Here is a 21,557-nt window from a genome sequence, read left to right as displayed (position 1 = left end):
TTCCCTTAAATTCTAACTTTGGCATCAGAGGTTCTTCGGCCAAAGCCCCCTATTCATCGTGGGCGCGTGAGGTTCTTGGCCTTGACTTAGGAGTTAATTGTTTTGCATGTGCATTTTAGTCCAAAAAGAAGAAGGCGAAAATTTGCATCCACATATAGCGTAAAATAAATTTACACGGACGGAGTTGAAAATATTATTGAAGTGGATATTAGTTACGTGTATTCCTAATTAATACATGAATAATAGTTGTTTCTTCCTTTCTTTCTTTGTTGTCTCTCTCCGTGAAAAGCAATATTTTCTTTTATGTATCTTCTTATTAAAGTCTTCATCTTGTATTGAGTCTATTAGAGTCTTCATCTTGTATTGAGTCTATGTACTTCACGTGGTCTTTAGACAAATTGAACTCTCAATAGTTGACAGGCAATCATTCTGAGGCTGGCCTAGTCAAATTATACAACATAATAGCCAAATATATAATATTAAAATGAACTGGTTATTTGATCATAGACAGGTTCTTAAAAGTCAAACAATTAAAACCTGGTCCAACACAACAAAATTGAAGCTCGTGTTATTTAGAAATTCAACGGTACATTTGTTAAAAGTATAAATATCATATGGGGATGAAGGGACCTTGTATGTTTTTATAACTAGCTTATTCTCCCTCTTAATAATTGGTTTTATGGTGAAAATGTTGGAGTTATGATCTAAAAGCCAATTTATGTAATATTGGATAGTATGTAATAACTTCATATTAATTCATTAATAAAAGGCAAATATTATTCATCCATTACTTTGGCTTTATGTTATGGAGATAATGTATTATGACTGAGCTCATATGACTTAAGGTATGGAAGCAATGTCTTAAATGAGTTTTCATAGTCACTTATTCTTTAAACTAAGTTCCTAGTCTTTTAGAAAGTCAACTGGCGTTGACTATCCAGAAAGACCAGTGTATATTCATTAAGGTTAGCAAGGTATTGTTGTTCGCATGTTGGACATGCGGTTGATATACATGTGCTTGTATATGTTGAACAAGTTCATTGAATGTTGACTGTCCAAGAGAAGATTAAACATATGCATGCTTACCACATGTCAAACGTTACTAAGTTTCTGGTTGTAGTATGCAAATACTTCTTAGACTTCACCCATCGTAGATATCTTGTATCTGTAGATGTGAACTTTTGATTTCACCTTAAAGCCCTCAATGCGATAGCAGGGTCGGTTAATTGATATTCGGGTTCATATGTATGAGTATGAAGATGCATAAGTGTGCAATAAGATCCATCTCGGAAATCTCTGGGCAGAGTAACCATTGATCAAGCTATGTTTGTAAGAACTGCTTCAACATGAGATACATCTTAGCAATCATAGATTGCAGCATGTGATTTGACATAAATTCATATCACATAAATCTTGATTGGATATGAATGATAGAAGGACCGAATTGCATTGTAACTACAATCAAGGTTCTAAATGGTATCATGATTAGTTCACGTATATTCTACTAATCCGGTTAGTCATGACATGTTGTAGGTGTTACTCATGATTTGTAGAATTAAATTAATTCATTAATTTAATTTCATTGCTGGCTTAGTTAGAACCTAAAATGTCACACACATATGAATATGATAAGTTCTAGTAAACTTTATATGGATTAGATAAGATATAATTAAATATTAACTATATTGGATTAATTATTTGGGCCTATTGGACATGGTTTTAATTAAATAGTCATTAATCTTTATTTAATTAAAAGAGGTCCAAGTCACATATCCGAAGTAAGGGAGTGGGCTTGGCATGTGGGATAAAACTCAAACCGCCAAACCCTAAGAGCAACTCCACCGAGACCAATAGCTCGATGCACCAGCCCATGCAGGAGTGTAGGCTGAGGGGGGGCCTGAGTGAGAGGCCCTGCTCGAATCGATGGCCTGACAGCCTGAGGCTAAATGGCGTTATAAAAAAAATTTACGTCAGGCACATTTCGCACACGTGCGGGTGAGGGCGCGTCACCGACAACTTTTTAGTCTGTAGGGCCCGTGGTGCAGACGGTTGAAATGTTACCGTTGGTGGGCCACGTGGCACGTTCTCATTCGTTGGATTTCAACGGTTACTTTTTCTAGACCATTAGATTTCCAACGATAAAAAAAATTTCAAACCTTCCGCAATATCAACCGTTGGATTTGAGATCAACGATCCACGTTATTTGCCTTTAAAAATTAAAAAAAAAAAAAAGAATTCACATTAAAAATTTTAGATATGTTACCGTTGTGCCATGTGGCACAATCTGGCGGGTTGGATTTTAATTTTTTTTTAATCCAACGGCATAAATTAATTAAGTTAATGAAAAATTAATTAAAAAATCCGAAAAAAAGTTTAAAAAATTAAAAAGAAAAATGATTTTACTTTTCTATAAATACCTTCTCATTATCTGCTACCTTACACCACAATTTCATATTTTCTTAAATACTTTCTACCACATTCCAATCTTTCTCCCAAAATTTCAATCCAATTGGTTTCCAACAAAATGACTAATGATGCAGGTACGAATTGGACGCTTATTGAAGATGTTACGTTGTGTTCTTGCTGGGTTGAAGTTAATCATGATCCGATTAGGGGTAATGAGATGCAGTTGCGAGAAATGTGGAGTCTTATTCATATCCTTTTTCTTGAGAAAATTGGTGGGAAAAGAACAAAAGAATCGATGTCCAGTCGTTGGAGAATACTCAGCCAATCGTTTAGTCTTTGGAGAGATGCCTTGGCACAAGCTAGTAGTAATCTTCAAAGTGGGGAAAATTTAGTGGATCAGGTAACAATATATTATTTATTTGTTTGTACTATACCCAAATTTACATTAGCTACTATGATTATAATTATTTCTTCTCCCGCATTGTGTAGACACTTCAAGCACTATCTTGGTATAATGCCAAAACCAAAAACAAAAACAAATTATTCACCTTGTGGGAATGTTGGAATATTGTCAAAGATTGTTCTAAATTTAGAGTTGTGCCTATCGGTCCATAAGTTGTCATGAACAGCACCCATTTACAATCTACATCCGATCATGCCTCACATGTTCATGAAACTGACGCATAAGAAGTGCCGGAAATGCCCCTTGAACAAAGGTTGGGGTCGACCCGTTATCCAATTAGGCCTCAAGGTAAGAAGGCTTCAAAGAGAAAATGGAGTGCTTCCAAGAATGATTATGCAAAATATATGGAAGAACTTGCTCGCCAAAGTGAATTGACTTTGGCGCGGGAAATGGCTAAATTTGAGGCTAATAAGGCTAGAGATAAGGCAAAAGCTGCAGTTGTTGAGAAATTATTTCAAGCTAATGAGAGTGAAAGAGAGCTACTTAGGCAAGAAAAGGAAGAGCTTAAAGAAGAAAGAAGGGCTCAACAAGATCGTGACATTATGAAGAAGCCTGTAGAGGCGATGTCTCCGAATTCTAAATATTTTTGGAATTCGGAGAAAGTGGAAGTGGTGTGAATGAGGCATGCAAGTGAAGCGAGAGCAAGAGGAGATGGTCCTAGCACCACTAGAGGAGATGATCCTAGCACCACAACTTGGTTAGGTGATGATTGTCCATTCACGAGGGACTAGGGAATTTGTTTTTAATCGGAGCCCATAATTTTCCAATCACTTTGGGTTGTAATTTCTTATTTATTGAATAGAGTACTTTATGTTGTTTCCAATTTATTGAATTTAGTACTTTATTTAAACTAAGAGTATATTTATTTAATTTGGTAATTTATTTAAACTAAGAGAATCTTTATTCAAAGGACATAAACACACCAAATAAAATTACATAAACATACCAAATAAAATTACAAACAAACACAAAAAAAAAAACCCTCACTAAATGAACTTAAAAAATACACCAAATAAAATTAAATAAACATACCAAATAAAAACAAACACTCTAAATGAACTTAAGTTTCTTGAGCTTGTTTCAATTCCCACTGGTGCCCTATCAAGTCAATTTGTCGGGCATTGTGCATATATGGGTCTTGAAGTGAAGTATATCGTTGAATGAGCCTTTCATTGTAACATCCATCCCTTCGTAATGGCTCGTGTTGAACGGGTTCTTCGGTGGCGTCATGAGTACAATATATTTATGTTCTGGAATTGTTCATCATGTATGGCTCATATTCATCAACGGCATCATAATCGTACTCATCTTCCACAATCATGTTGTGAAGAATGATGCACGTCATCATGATGGATCGAAGCAACTCTGAATCAAACGTTTTGGCAGCACGCCTGACAATCGCCTAACGAGCTTGGATAATACTAAAACAACGCTCCACATCTTTCCTACACCCCTCTTGACAGCTTGCAAAGTGTTTTTCCTTTGCACTTCACGGACGTGGCACTGTTTTGACAAAAAATGACCACCTTAAGTAAATGTCGTCTGCTAGGTAGTATGGCCTTTGGTACTTATGTCTGTTGACCTAATATGTAACTCTTGGTGCTTTTCCTTGCAAGACATCGATGAACACTGGGGATTGGGCAAGGACATTGAGGTCATTTTGAGCTCCCAAAACACTGAAAAAAGTGTGTCAAATCCATGTATCAAATGATGCCACCACTTCCAAAATGATACTTGGACAGTTTTTCTAGGTCCGATGCATACAGTCGATGCTTCCAATCATCCCATGAAAACCTCGCATCTCGCCCTTCTTCAAAAGCCTTTACAAGTCCATCTCAATAGGTCTCCGGAGGTACTATGTGGTGTAGATAGATTCGATTGCAGAGCAAAACCTCAGCAGGGACTCAAAAATGGTTGATTTCCCCATCCTCGCTATCTTATCCACTTGGTCTGCAGATGCTCCATAACCAAGCATCCGCAAGGCAGTAATAATTTTTTGCTCAAGAATGAGACCCATAACACCAAAAACATCCTTCTTTTGCACAAAGTAAGAATCATGGTTTCAAACAGTAATCATGATTTTGTTGAACAAATGTCGTTCCATTCTAAAATGACATCTAAAGTACGTATCAGGGAATGCACTGTTATGGACAAAATAATCATCCAACAAATCTGTACCTCGTCGTTGCATGCTTCTATCAATGTTTGCGAAATGACTGGGCCTGGAGATCTGAGCCACAGCTTAGATGATTCGACGGGAAGGTGAGGCTCTTTGGCTTCTTGCTTCTTCATCTCTCCTTCTACGTTCCTCATCCTCATCCTCTTCCATCTCATTTTCGCCCACCTGGAGATTGAACATTTCTTCCCTTTGCTTAAAGAATTATTTCTCCTGCTCATCGATTTCCCACAATATCCTTAAAGACAACATTGTAAGAAGGAAGCAAAAACTATGAATAATGATAGAGATTTTGAGTTTGGTGTGTGATTTCTTAGGATGGATGGTGGGTTAGAAGGAGGAAAAAGAAAGGATTAGGTTGTAGTTAATGCCACGTGGCATGCCATCATTCGTTAAAAATCTGATCGAAATCTATCCTCAAAGATTGTAAACAGATTGTGACATGTGGCGTGATAAGATTGGTTAAAAATCTTATCAGAAATATATCCTCAACGATTCTGAAAAGTAACAACACGTGGCACGACGGCATTGGATAAAAATTCTTTTCAGATAATGACACGCGAGAACAATTAAAAGTCTTATCCGAAATTACAAATAAAACTATTTTGTATTATTTTATAAAATAAAAAAATACTAATATTTTATTGCCTATTGCCATGGCTATTCAGTTTTTAGGAATGGAGATGCAAAAGGCGGTTACTGTTCATTGGAAGGGATTGAATAGGAAGTTGCCCTAGGGGGCCTTTGTCATGCTGGAGTTGCTCTAAAGAGGTGCAGCTAAGGGATGCGGCAAGGATTCTATATGTACCCCTAGTGTTTCTCTCATACCCCTAATGCAAATATCATTCAGTTTTGTTCTTCAGAGAAGAGAGGAAAAAAAAAGCCTAAGCAAAAAACGCCTTAGTTCTGCCCATTTATATTGATCAAAATGAGAAATATTGCTAGCACATTAAACCAATCACTCCATCACCCATTGATATTTATAAGTGTGGATACTCTTAGATGCTCAATACTTGGGGAGCTTTATGTGATCAATCATGAAGAGAAAGTTTGAAAGCATAGGGATGATCCAATCATGCGGCATGCATGTGGCTAGAGATTCAAGTAAGTTAATCTCTTCTACTTCTTTATTTGTTGTTTTATCAAACAACCAACTAATTGGGATAACATATTGTATGTTATTTATTAATTTTCCGATGTAAATTTTTCACACTAATATGCCCGGAAACCCAAAAGGAAACTCAACTTTCAACGTGGTGTCAGAGCAGGCTGTATGATGTGTGAAGCGCAATGGCCACACGAGCTCTATCACCCAATTTGTGTCGTTCACGTGTTCGATTTGAAAATTTGCTATAGATAAAGAAAAGTGTTGGGAGTATGAATTTGACATTGGGGAAAATAAGGAACATTGCATGTTGTTATAAGTAGTTGAGTTACTCTTCGCATTACCAATTGGTTTTATAATTGAACCTTAAATTTTTTCATCTTTAAGGTAACTTTTGTTTTAATACAACTAGCATCTTGCCACACGGGTAACTACCCCATGTAGGAATTGTTTTATTTTAAATGTTTTTAATTCAAAATTAGTATTTTACCATATTGCCCCTTTTTAATAAAATTATTTTCTCCGCTTATAAGTATGGACGATCATTCTTATAAAAATCATTTAAATGAGATACTATTTAGACATCTAAATGTATAAATAAATAAGTTATTTATTTATCATGAATATGTTATTTGGTGCCCACATAGCTGATTTATTCTATATATTAAAATGACTAAACAATCTCTAATTCGAAAGATTTTTTTATTTTATTTTATAAAATAAGTGTTATTCAAATGGGAGCTTTATATATAGAGACAAAAACTTTCACTATATTTCAAAAAACTCCCCTAGTTTTAAAACATGTCAATGAGAGATAAAAACATAAAAGCAACTAAAGCCCAACCCAAAAACATGGAAACAATGTTTAAAATACCAGCTATACCTCTAAGGCTTTAGGGTTGTCCCTCACAACTCTAACAAAATTAATACGTGTCATAAGCTCAACTCATCATCGACTATTTTTGTAGAATCACTTCAACCCTTCTTCCACCGCTTTTGCAGAATCATTTCAACTAGTCATCAATCATTTTTGCATAATCAGTTCAACCCGTTTTCGACCATTTTTGCAGAATCAGTTTAATCATTCCTTGACCATTTTTCCAGAATCAATTCAACCCGTCTTCAACCATTTTTGCAAAATCAGTTCAACCCGTCTTCAACTATTTTTGCAGAATCAGTTCAACCTGTCTTCGACTATTTTTGCAGAATCAGTTCAATCAGTCCTCAACCATTTTTGCAGAATCAGTTCAACCCATCCTCAACCATTTTTGCAAAATCAATTCAACCCGTCCTCGATCGTTTTTGCAAAATCAATTCAACCCGTCCTTGACCGTTTTTACAAAATCAATTCAATCCGTCCTCGACCATTTTTGCAGAATCAGTTCAACCCGTCATCGACCAATTTTGCCACTTCAACTATCCTCACAAACTAAGTGTGCAGTCATAGGCCGGATGATCAAAGATTGCATGATCATTCTAAGTAACTACAAGTCTACTATGCCCCAAGCATGAACCCACGATTCAAAACTAGGGTGGCTGAACTTTGAAGCCAAATTTCAATAGTAAAATTATTTTATTAAAAAAAAATCACAATTAACAACCAACAACTAACAACTTTCATAATTGCGACATGTCAATCAGCTACATGGGCCAAGAAAAGAGAAACAAGTGAGTAGAGGTAGCCACCAAGAATTGCCCAGATTGGCTCATTAAGCTATTTCACAAATTAATGATTAAACAAAATTATTCATATTATCATACCAAGAATTGTCCAGATTGGCTCATTAAGGCACAAATGATTAATGTTATATCAAGACGAAAAGCAAGAAAGACCCATAAGGAAACTGGGGATGAAGAGGGTTACAGAGGAGCTGCTGCAGCAGCAAGCCAAACAAAGGAAGGCTCAAGCATGATAGACTCATATTTATCTTCTTGTACCTTTGTATTCCGTTATTTCATCTACTTCTGATTTTGTCTGAGCATTGCTCTCTTGAATGCAATCACAATCTTGGAATAATTTAACTTGGCATTCACATAATAACTAAGTTCTGTCTTATTGATGACTTTATATAAGCTTTTGAAAATCATATGTCGTGTTTTTCAAAGAAAAAAAGAAAAGAAAAAGCAACACTTTGAAATGTTGATTACTATATGTTGAGGCACAGTCAGGAATGCATTATCTGAACATTGTTCATATAAAAAAATATAAAAAAAAATAATCAAAACGACCCTTCCTTTTCATATATCCATTATTAATATTAAAAAAAAAAAAAAATCCCCAAATCTCATTGACCCCAATCGCCTATGATGAATGTTTATGTACAGATGGAAAGGAGTATGGATGTGTGGGCATGGTGTTTGATGAATGTTTATATTATTTTGTGGGATGTTGGCTTTTGGGTTTAGGTAGAAAATGTAGGTTAGAATCTGAATGATTGTAATATTAACATCTATCTTAATAAAGGGTATTTTTGTAACTTAAAAAATAGACAATGATGTCATATTTCACATGTATTGATTTTTATCTCTCCATAAAATATTTAAAAAATATTGTCTCAATATACAATTAAGTATTAAAAGTGTAGTATCCCACATCGCCCGTGAGGGCGTGGTCTTTGGGCCTTATATATCCATGCCCAGAGCTTTAACTTCAGAGAGGCATTTTGTGGACTACGGTCCACAAGAACAAAACCGTGCGGTAGCTGGGTGGCTGCGACATAGTCCAGGCCCAGAATGCCAAAGCGGACAATATCCGAGAGGTTGGAGTCTGGGATGTGACAAAAAGTGTACTGTATGTATAATTTTTCCTATTCAAATAGATATTGATTATGTGAACTTATAATTAATACATGAATAATAGGTAGTCGTTCTCCCTGAAAAGCAGTATTTTATTATGAATTTTCTTACTAGACTCTTCTTCTTTGTATTGAGTCTATTTACTTCACGTGTTCTTTTGACAAATTGAACTCTCAATAATTGACAAGCAATCTTATCCTGTGAGGCGGGCCTAGTCAACTTACATAACATAATAGCTAAATATATAATAATATATATTCCGTATTGTTGATTCATCATTCTCTCCTATATCTATATGCACACACATTCTAGCTAATGTGAATGTGAATGTGATTGTGAATGTGAATGTGAATGTGTATTGTGTCGCTCTAACCCTAATCAGTCGGTATAAATTAGCATATATAATATACTTAAAATTCGGAAATCACACAACAAATTTAACTAAATATACAGTTGAACAGATTGTTTTTCTAAATCTTGTATTATTAATTCTATTGAATCATGTGCAAAGCAACAAACAATATATGTCATTGAGGACGAGAAACCAATATGATGCAAGGAATGCAATGAATTTGACTTGTCTGGGTTACGGAGTCTCTAACTTACTTGAACGACAATGTTCATCTTCTCTACAAACCTCGAATGGACTTAAAGTATTCGCAAAAAATCAAGCCTCGATATCTTCATATACATCATCAGTTACCGCAGAAGATGGTTCATCTACCAGTCAGCTGCTGAAAGATTGGGATCGGAAATTCAAATTTATTTATATTAAATCTCTCTGTTGATTGCTAGTGTAGCAAAACTATATTATATAAAAACCACGATCTGCCTACTTTTAATTATATAAAAACTACATTATACAAGAATTTAATTATCAGATAAATTACATTTTATCTCTTCATGTTTGTGGTCGATTTCAACATCTTTAAAACATTTTAATTTTATACATTTATTTTCATTTTATTTCAATTTCATAAATCCATTAGAAAATCTGTTCAGTAAATAGTTAAGTGATGACATGACAAATATGAGATCCACATTTATACTGATGTGACTGCTAAATTTGTGCCATGTGGCAATTGTTTTTTTTTTTTTTTATCATTTCAAATATAATAATATTTAATAACTAAAAAAAATAAAAACATTCAAACCCAGAAAACCCATCCCCCGATGGAGGAGGTCGCCGGAAATAGGTGGCTGGGGTAAGTGGTGTAGAAAAAGGTATGTAGGCTAAAAAATATATTTGTTATTGATACGTGAATGTGGAAAAATGGAAGAGAATGCAAATGGAAGAGAATGCTTATTTTTTCATTATGTTTCTCTACAAGATTACAAGGATATATATACATGATACAAATGTGTAGATAGGACAAGGTAGCCGTCCTAGTGTGTAGGTAGGACAAGGTAGGACGGCTGTAGGACGGCTTGACGGCTGTAGGACGGCTAGTGTGTAGGTAGGACAAGGTAGGACGGCTGTAGGACGGCTTGACGGCTGTAGGACGGCTTATTCTTCCAATAATAATATTATATACAATTACACAAGGACTCCAACCATATTCCTTATTTGTCTAACACTCCCCCTCAAGTTGGAGAGTGGATGTCAAGAACTCCCAACTTGCGTAACATACCCGAAAACTTTTCTTTCCCAAGAGGTTTGGTAAACAAGTCTGCCAACTGTTGTGCCGTACCCACATGCTTGGTCTCTATTGTGCCATCTACAATCTTATCTCGTATAAAGTGACAATCCATCTCAATGTGACGAGTTCGTTCATGAAAAACAGGATTGGCAGCTATATGTAACGCTGCTTGATTATCACAAAATAAAATGGAAGGACCATCCAAAGGAATGTTCAAATCCTTCAACAAAAAACGAAGCCAAACTATCTCGCAACAAGCACCTGCCATGGCCCTATATTCCGCCTCTGCTGAAGAGAGCGAAACGGTTTTCTGTCGTTTTGTCTGCCAAGAAATCAAAGAACCGTCCAAGAATACACAATACCCAGTAGTCGAACGGCGAGTGATAGGGCAACCTGCCCAATCAGAATCACAAAACGCAGTTAACTTGGTCTGGTTGTCAGAACGAAATAATAAACCTCGACCTGGAGTAGCCTTCAAATAACGAACAATACGAAGCGCAGCATCCATATGAGATATCCTTGGCTCGTGCATAAAACGGCTTAGAACATGCACAGAATAGGTGATATCCGGCCGAGTGATAGTGAGATATATTAACCGACCTACTAATCGTCGATACTTTTCAGGATCCTTGAGAAGTTCTCCTTTATCAGATAATTTTGTGTCATCCATAGGAAAAGCAATGGGTCGTGCTCCCAAAAAACCATAGTCCTTGAGAATCTCTAATGCATACTTGCGTTGAGAAATATAAATCCCTTGTTTGGAACGAGAAACCTCAATACCCAAAAAATATTTTAAATCACCAAGGTCTTTTATCCGAAAATGATCACGGAGAAAAGACTTCAAAGAATTAATGGCACTAGCATCATTGCCTGTAATCACAATATCATCCACATAAATGAGCAAAGCTGTGAAAGAAATACCAGACTTTTTAGTGAACAATGAATAGTCAGCTTTGGATTGTTGAAAACCGGCAGAAATGATGGCACTAGTGAATTTGGCAAACCATTGGCGAGAAGCCTGCTTAAGACCATAAAGTGACTTGTGAAGGCGACACACAAGATTCTCCCCCTGTCGCCGAAGACCAGGAGGAGGAGACATATAGATTTCTTCATGTAAGTCACCATGTAAGAAAGCATTATTAACATCAAGTTGATGAAGAGACCAAGACTGACTAGCAGCAAGAGCAAGAAGACAACGCACCGTAATCATCTTAGCAGTAGGAGAAAAAGTGTCATGATAATCAATACCTTCAGCCTGAGTGAAGCCTTTAGCAACCAAACGAGCTTTGTAGCGGTCAATAGAGCCATCGGAATTGTGCTTGAGTTTGTACACCCACTTACAACCAATGGGAATTTTGCCAGGGGGCAAGGAAGTTAAAGTCCAAGTATCATTAGCATGTAAAGCTTGAAGCTCCTCAGTCATAGCACGTTGCCAATTGGGGTCAGTGGCAGCCTCGACAAAGGAGGAAGGCTCCACAGTCCGACTGACAGAGTTAATGTAAGAAAAATGCCTGGGAGAGTAACGGTGATAAGAGAGAAAATTACAAAGTGGATATCGCGTACCTTGTGTAGAACCGGGTTGCGAAGTCGAAGATGGGTGGGATGGCAGAATCACCTGCGAGCAAACGTAGTCTTTTAAATAGGATGGAGGTTTATGGGCACGGGAAGAGGTGCGGGGAAGGGGAGGATTGGTAGGTAGTGGGGGGGTAGGGATGTCCGTGGGTAAAAGGGTGAAAGGTAAGGAAGTAGCGGGGGGGGGGGGGGGGGGGGAAGGAGGGGATGCCGAGAGGGCAGGGGCATGGGGAGGAACGGGTAATGGGGCAGCAAGGGAATCTGTGGGAGGCGTGGAAGGGGAGGAAGGTGGAGGAGGGTGAGGCGTCGGGGCAGGAAGGGGTGGGTTATATGTAAAGTCCAGAGGGGGTGGGATGGGTAGGGTAGGCGAAGAGGATGGGATAGGAGGGTGAGAAACGGCATAAGGGAAAGTAGTTTCGTGAAAGATGACGTCTCGACTAGTGAAAATGCGGTGATTGTCGAGATCGTAAAGGGTATAGGCCTTTTGTCCATGAGGATAACCGAGAAAAATGCAACGATGAGCCCGAGGGGAAAATTTGGTGGTGGGAGTGACAGAGGTGGCATATGCCAGACAACCAAAGACGCAGAAGTGGTCATAAGATGGGGTTTTCGAAAAGAGAACCTCAAATGGGGATTTATGATGGAGAAGACGGGTAGGGAGACGATTGATGAGATAAGTAGCGGTAAGAACACATTCCCCCCAAAACTTGATAGGAAGATGGGATTGAAAACGAATGGCGCGAGCGGTTTCAAGAAGATGACGATGTTTTCTTTCAACAATGCCATTTTGTTGGGGGGTATAAACACAAGAAGTTTGTAAAAGCACCCCATGATCAGAGAAAAAACTACGAAGAGATAAAAATTCACCACCATTGTCAGTACGAATGCATTGGATGGTAGTGCGGAATTGGGTAGTGACATAAGCAAAAAAATCCTTAATTAATTGTTGAGTGTCGGATTTATGTTTCATGAGGAAGACCCACGTAAAGCGAGAAAAATCATCCACAATGGTTAAGAAATAATGAGCACCAGAAAGAGAAGAAGATTGACGATTCGGTCCCCAAATATCACAATGAATTAAAGCAAAAGGGAAAGTGGATGAAATTGAACTCAAAAGAAAAGGTTGACGAGTTTGTTTTGCCAACAGACAAACATCACAAATATGACTAGAATCAAAAGTGCAATTAAGAGAGCTAGATGCTAAAGCTTGCAAACGAGTGGAGGAGGGGTGACCAAGACGCCTATGCCAGAGGGAGGAGGGGATGGTAATGATGTTGCAGAGAGGTTGATGGGTGGGGAGAGAAGAGGTAAGGGCCACAAGGTAATACAGATCGCCACGTCGCTTACCCACACCAATCATCGCCTTCGAAACCAAGTCCTGCAAAACACACCAAGAAGGAAAGAAGGTTATGGAACACGATAATCCATCTGTAAGTTTACCAACCGATAAAAGGTCCACTCGGAAATTAGGGACACATAAAACATCCTTCAAAGTAACTGATGAATTTAAAGGAAGAGTGCCGGTAAAAGTAATGGGAGCGGAAGCACCACTAGGCAAAGAAACAGGCGGCAAATGTGAAGGAGAGCGATTAACCAAACATGAAGCGGAAGAAGTAATATGATCCGTAGCACCACTGTCAAGAATCCATTGACCATGACGAGAGGTGACAGGTAACAAACCTTGGGCAAAATCAGTAGTGAGCACGGCATTGGCCTGAGGAGGGGTGGTGGTGTCACGTAGAGCAGCGAGAACACGGGAGTGCTGCTCGGCAGAGAGGTCAGGCATGGCAAGCTGCAAGTCATGCAAAGTGGGCTGGGCCCCGTGCACTTGGTGGGTCGCTGGAGTAGAAGAGGAGGCGGGGGCCTGGGTGCCTTGCACATGATGGGCCTGGGTGAAATTATGGGGCCGGGAAGCAGAAAACCGTGGCTGCCGGGGAGGACTGGAAGGTGCATGGCTGCGGGAAGAACTGGAAGCAGTGGCACGGCGCGGTGGTCGCCACGGTTGGCCATGGAGGGGATGGCCAACGGGATAGCCATGAAGTTTATGGCAGGTGTCTTGGGTATGATAATCAAAATTGCAGTAGGTGCAGTGGAGGGGAGGACGAGCAGAGGAGGGACGGGACGGGCCACGAACAGCCATGGGAACGGCAGAGAAAGCTGCCGAAAAAAAAATTAGGGCTAGGGTTATAAACCTGCTCTGTATACCATGTAGAAAAAGGTATGTAGGCTAAAAAATATATTTGTTATTGATACGTGAATGTGGAAAAATGGAAGAGAATGCAAATGGAAGAGAATGCTTATGGAAAAGAATGCTTATTTTTTCATTATGTTTCTCTACAAGATTACAAGGATATATATACATGATACAAATGTGTAGGTAGGACAAGGTAGCCGTCCTAGTGTGTAGGTAGGACAAGGTAGGACGGCTGTAGGACGGCTTGACGGCTGTAGGACGGCTAGTGTGTAGGTAGGACAAGGTAGGACGGCTGTAGGACGGCTTGACGGCTGTAGGACGGCTTATTCTTCCAATAATAATATTATATACAATTACACAAGGACTCCAACCATATTCCTTATTTGTCTAACAAGTGGAGATTAAATTAAAAACTGGGTGAGAGAGAGAGCTTACATTGAGGGTGCGTTGGATGAACTTCGCACGCTTCTGTAGCTTTTGAGGCAATTTCGACCCTTTAATCGCCATGAAGTCCTCCCCTTTCTCCTTATTGGTCATAGCAATCACGAACTTCGGCGGCCACACCATCGGTGACCCCGCCGCCCCTCCGCTCCCCGACGAAGACCCGCCCTTCTTGCTATCGTGCGCCGTGTCCGAAGAAGCTGCAGACTTGTTATGATGATTAATCTCATGATGGTGGTGGTGGTTTTTCTTATCGTGCGTGGAGGAGAGGGTGTGGGTCGCTGGGGGAATGGGCTTCTGGGCTTGATGTTTTTTTTTTTTTTTTTTTTATTTAGATAAATATTATTATATTTGAAATGAAAAAAAAAAATAATAATTTGCTACGTGGCACAAATTTGGCAGCCACATCAGCACAAATGTAGATCCCATATTTACCACGTCATCATCACTTAACGGTTTACTTATTTGATTTTATAACGGATGTATGAAATTGAAATAAAATGAAAGTAAATGTATGAAATTGAAATGTTTTAAAGATGTTATAAATAATTGAAATCAATTCAAATCTAAAAGAGTAAAATGTAATTTATTCCTGGATAATTCACATGAACTCAACGCCTCTACCATTTGGATGTTTTTACTTTTTCTTTTTCTTTTTTCCAGTTTAGGGTTTAGAGGTAGAGGATTACCATATTCTAACAGCTATGCACTTGTACAATTTGGTCAATACTCGGGGGCTAAGATTTACTTCTCGATTTACCCTGGATGTTATTTTCGGCTTTTTATTTTGATCTTGGGGTTGGCTGTGGTAGAGGGTTAAGTTTGTACCCACAAAAAAAAGTTGGGACAGCAAGTTAGGGTTTTAAGCACTATTGAAAACTAATTAAAGGGGATTTGTTATGAGAAAAATAACTGTTTCTTTGGCAGTTAAAAAGAAAATTTTCGGAAGTAAACTTGTTATAATGTTAACTAAATTCTTATAAGGGAGACTTTAGATGCTGTTCATATCTATCAATATTCTTTGACTGAAATCTTTTTGGTTTTCAATTTTTGATCTAAGTCGCTAAAATTAATGTGATAATTTATTTCTATTTATGTTACTATATTTTTTAAATTAAAAATTAAAATTTATAGTTGTTTATGTTAATGAGATTTTAAATCCATAATTTGTAAAAATATTAAAATATAAATTATACTTATTGTGTGTGTGTGTGTAAACATGGGTATATTCATCAAAATTAACAAAAAAATTATTGTACCAAAACATGGGTACATTCTTCAAAACCACACAAAAATAATAATAGATATTATGTTTAATAACATTACTAAATTTCTTCGATAAAACTTGATATGAATACATTCTCAAATCAAAGAAAAAGAATGTACCCATATAAGTTTAAAAATGAATTAGAAAAAAAAATTGAATAGATTTTATATATATATATATATATATATATATATATATATAAAAGGGTACATTTTACATATAACAATTTGGTATATTTAAGAATGGATACATTTTAAGATTAAAAGTTTGAAAAAATTACATGAAATGGGTAAATATAAGATTAAAAATTTGAAAACATTTTTTAAAAAGCTAATGGGTACAAACTTATTCTAAATTTTTATTTATTTTGGAAATGTTTTGGATTAAAATCCTAAATCAATTATTAATTTTTATTTTTAAAAATTATGTAACTAAATTCATTATTACATTAATGCTCGGGATTTGGATCAAAATCTGAAAACTAATATTTCAGTCAATGAACTTTAGTAACTAGGGACCGTATACTAATTTTTCCTTCTTATAAGCTCTTGCAATCTTTGTTCATTTTCTAGCGTGTAATTTGCACTCTCAACAAAAATATCAACGAATATCTGATAATGACATCGATATACATAATTTGTAAATGAAACGGGGTCAGCAAGTTTGAATTGGTGCAAGTGGTGCTGCCAATAAGAGTACTTACTACCGCTTATTATTCAACACGACCAGTCCATCTTCATCTCCACGCCCTCCTGCTCTGGTTGAAAAGTTGCAGTCCAAATATAGTAAGATTGGAGTTAGCAAATAAAAATGCTACGTGATCACCATCGCTGTCTTGTTACCGTATGCGGCTCTGTATAATTCGATATCATAAGCTTTGAGCTTCTGTTCTGCAGTCAAAGTCCAGCATACGGCGAATAGTAGTGTCAGCGTGACACCGCCAACATTCAACCCTGTTTGTTTGAAGTCTATCTTAATACCCACGAGCTTAATTGTTTGAAGTTTTGAATGGTCAGAATATTATCTTAAATAAAAGTAAACGTCCCAGTTGTTGGATGGTTTGCACGACATCGTGACAAAGATAGTAGACCAAGAACATGCATTAATTGTAGGCGTACAACTCGCCCTACTAGGTCAAACGTCAAGCGAAAATTAATTGTAGTCATATAACTATAAAATTTTTTTTTTTTCAACAAACTAGATTAGTATTGGAGCATTTTAAGACGTGGATATTGAAAAAAAATAGCTAATGCATGTATGTATGTAGTACCCTCTTTAATGTTAAAAAATTTATGCTAAGAAGCTGCAACCATACATCCTTTAAGCTAGAAATATTGACTTCAACAAGAAGGTCCCTAGGTTTGATTGTAAGTCCTTTAAGCTAGAAATATTGACTTCAACAATAAGGTCTCTAGGTTTGATTGTAAGTGAGAGATCTTACGTTCAATATCCGTCAAATGAGAATTTGAATAACATCATTATTAGCCTAGTGTGAGGCTAAGCCTAGCCCTCGCCTTTAGTGTAGATGATAAGATCTCTATGTTGAGTAAACTCAAAAATGTGGCATCAACTCTCAAGAATGAATCATTATCCCAAACAACTTTAGAGAATTGTTTTATTAATCTTAAATTTTACAGTCACATTGCATATATTTTTGGACTTATTGAAAATTATTACTATGTGGAGTTTTTTTAAAGCTTCACTGTATAGGGGTTTTAGTGTACAACATATACTACTGACTACAGTCTTGGCAACATAATCGGCAAAACGTTTTATAATATACCTATAGCCGGTCACAAAAAAAAGTAATTATCAGCTATTGATTGAGATTATCGAGTATTGTATATATGGTTGCTGTAATGATGTATTTATTTAGGTCATTCGTTGAGAAATGCTAGTCAATTAAGGTCTCGCACACCAAGATAATTATGAATAGTTTGAATTGTAACTAGCTATTAGCCTAATGTTATTTTGCGCCATTAGTTATTCAAACTAATTCATTTAGTCAACATTAATTCCAAAACAAAAAACAGAGAGACAATTTCTAAGTCAATTGAGTAGCGGTCTGTATAGATTGATGTGTTTAGCACTCTAATTATAGGCTTGGTCAATACATTGAATTGGGAGTGCAATATGATGATATATGATGAGATTTATTGACTTGTATTGACATGCCACATGAGCTCTTAATTTTTATCGTTGAAGCATCACATCGAAATCGTTAGTATATAGTAAACTGACGGCTAAACGCACCTTCTTCTCATTAGGATGTGAGTTACATTACATTATGAAGACAATTATTGGGATAAATTTTGGAGAATCTGCATAATGACCAACAATTACAGTGGAAGGACTTAAAACATCAAGAATTTTACAAGTCATGATTAGAGAGAGTGGCTTCTCGTTGGATCGAGAGTGGTATGCTTTAAAGAATCTTCTAATTTGGATCAAGAGACTGGTTTGACGATTTCTTTTAAAAGATACTATCTAAAAGAATATGAGGAGTAACTCAACTTACTTATAAAAACTTGCAAGGTTCATTGTGCCATAAATGTAACTCATCCTCAACACACCATCTCATGTGTGATGAATTTTCAAGCCTAATGCGTGAACAACACAAACGAAGTGATGTGAAGCACGTGTAGCAGTGAGACTTTATACATGAGATACCTGCTCTTATACTGTAGTTAATATCTATTGGTGCGGTGTTACTCTTTTTCTTTCAGCAATGAGGTCACACTAATATACTCTATATATCCTCTTTGTAAGAATCTTGTCGTATACATTATCAATGAATATTCTACATTTCAAAACAAGAAAAGATCAAATTAATTCATATCGTTGTCAACTTATGCGTTATGTTACACCCATTGTTCTAAAAATCTCCACCTAACATCCGATTAATGTCTAGGCATCTGAAAATTAAAAAATGGCGTCTAAACCTGCAGAGGCACCCGCCTAGACTGCCTAGGCACTCGCCCAGACCCACCTAGATTACCACTCACATAGATAGAAAATAGATAAATTTCATTTTGCATATTATTTTTCCTCAAAGTACCAAACCAAGATTTTGAAATCCACCTCCAATTCCACCAAGAACGTTGAGTTGAAGAAGCTCAATCCCACATCAAAACCCTTAAATTCCACCAAACCCACATCAAATTCCAAATCCGCCAGCCTATCTCATCCAACCTTGTGTTCCTTTCCTTCGGACTCCTCACTGTTGTCGCCACCTAAATCAAAACCACCGAGTTAGCAAAAATAATCAATGAAATTACAAAAAATCAAGAACTCCTAATCGAAATGGCATTGAGAATAGAAATCGTACCCGAACCCAGGAGCAGTGGAGATCGGTCTCATTGTAGCAAGTGATAACCTCTTCGACGAAGTAACAAATCAAACTAAAACTGCTGCTTTCACAGAGGATAAGCGACGGTTTGGCGTCGTCAAGGCTCGGATGCAGATGGGTGGGTGCAGAGGAAAGAAGGGAGGGAGCGGATGGGTGGATACAGAGGAGATAAAAGGAGGGAGAAATGAGGCAGGGGGTGGTTGGGTCATGTGAGTAGGAGGCGGATTGGGTTAGCAGAGAAAAAGATTTTTTTTTTCTTAATACTTTTTACTTTTTAATATCCATGTGGGCCCATATTGACACGTATCGCCCATTCATTGTCCACGTGGGCGCCATGTTATCAATTAACGGAGGTTCTAACATAAAACTTAACAGATGGATGAAAGTGTCCCAGAATTATGACATTAGGTACTAGACTGGGACGAAAAAAACTTCATTTACCAAATGTTGAAAACCAAAAAACTTTAGAATAGTAAACTGATATTAACCCTTATTAATTTTGCTTTATACTGCGTGGCAAACAAGTCCTTATTTACTAATCTCAGATGAAAGAAAGAGAGAGAAAAGGTGGCTATAGAAATTGTTCGTGGGTTAGGAATTTTTCGGCAAATGCTTAATTAATAAAATATTAAAGCTTAAGTTGATAAATAATAAAATTCTATAGTTTTTGTTAAAATAACTAGTAGTGTTGGAAATGCTCATACTAGCGATGATAGCTTTTGGACATTTGGAATTGTTGGAGATGCTTTGGAAAGCGAAAACCTTATATCCAAGATGCATGAAAATATGTTTGTGTGTAGTTTATACTACCAAAGGTAGAGTATCAACATAAAGAAAATATTAGGTACCTCAAAAACAGAGTCGGCGCTGAGTGGGTGTAAGTTGTGCCATCGTATAGGGCCCCCAAATCGGAAGGGCCCTTGATTTTTCAATTTTGCATGCATATACGTATATATTGTAGTATGTGTAGAATATTGCAAACTTGAGCCTTAGCACAAGTGGTATTATTGCTTCTTTATATTGGCCTAGGGGATGGGTTTGAACCTCGTCTTCATCATTTTTTAAGTTTATTTTTATTAAATGCATAAGCTTCCACACAATAACGTGAAAATTCGAATGCTAACCCTCTAAATAGTTAAGGTAAAACAGTACGCTACCTTTTCACTTGTTGATTTGTTAAATTTGTTTGTGTTATTAGAATTTATAGAAGCTTATAAATTTAATTCTTAACACTTCTTAGGACCTCCAATTCACTTTTGCACAGAGCCCCTGAAATCTCAGGGCCGGCCCTACTCAAAAATACAAATATATTGAAGAAAAAGTTGTTGCACTTTCTTCCAGCTATACCATACTAAATGTAAGTTCCACAATTGAATAAAACTAATATACGTCTAACTTGTTAGACTTTTGAAGTTTTTTTTACCTAGAATATCGCCATATTGGTTATATTTGCACTCAAATTATATCAACCTACATATTTTTATTAATATATTTTTTAAGTGTGGCATATAACATGTCGCTTAGGTACCCATATTATAATACGTTAAAAAATGATGATTGTAATTATGTTAAGAATTCTGACATTAATTATGTATTTAAAGAGATTGTTTTTTTTTCCTAAACAAATGATATTATTTATACTAATGGAGAGGGAGATGAGCTTAGCCTCATAATGGGCTAACAATAATTTGGTTCAAATTCATCTTTGACGATAATCGAACTTAAGACATCTCACTTACAAGTAAAGAAGAATATCACTAGACCGTAGTACTAAAATAAAAGTATTGGAGAGAGCGGATTTGGATTTAGGGTTTAGGGTTTGTGTTGAAAGAGATAAAAACGTTGGTGGCAAGAGAAAGTTTTTCTTAGAAATAGGACGTTTGTGTTGAATAGATAAAAAAAAAGGGGCTCTTAGATCCAGGTCCAAAAACATAGATGATTTTTAGGAGTGAGCCTAGTTATCAAATTACATATTTTTATTTCTTTTATACTCATTTTATATTTTCTTAAAATATTAAAAATCAATTAAAATCTTCTACTATTATGCATTTTCCAAGTCCAAAAAATCTAATTAATTTGTTATAACAAAAAAAAAAACTAATATACTAACATAAATCTAACTGCAAAACATTCTACCCTAACTCAAGT

At 36.7% G+C, this 21,557-nt stretch overlaps 1 long non-coding RNA gene and 1 pseudogene across 1 annotated transcript; one reads left to right on the top strand and one right to left on the bottom strand.

Moving 5' to 3' along the window:
* Positions 1-2,564: 2,564 nt before the first annotated feature.
* Positions 2,565-3,600, top strand: LOC148697337 (uncharacterized; annotated as a pseudogene).
* Positions 3,601-18,865: 15,265 nt separating this feature from the next.
* Positions 18,866-19,625, bottom strand: LOC148697336 (uncharacterized). The gene is made up of 2 exons (XR_015961205.1): positions 19,389-19,625; positions 18,866-19,293 (listed from the first exon to the last, which is right to left on the bottom strand). It is a non-coding gene; the product is annotated as an uncharacterized LOC148697336 (long non-coding RNA).
* Between the last annotated feature and the right edge of the window lie 1,932 nt (positions 19,626-21,557).

Source organism: Pyrus communis, chromosome 4, assembly GCF_041283825.1.
Source record: "Pyrus communis isolate YQ-2024b chromosome 4, ASM4128382v1, whole genome shotgun sequence".
Classification (NCBI taxonomy): Eukaryota; Viridiplantae; Streptophyta; class Magnoliopsida; order Rosales; family Rosaceae; genus Pyrus; species Pyrus communis.
Note: the sequence above shows the minus strand (reverse complement) of the source record. Positions and strands in the feature narration are given on the sequence as shown.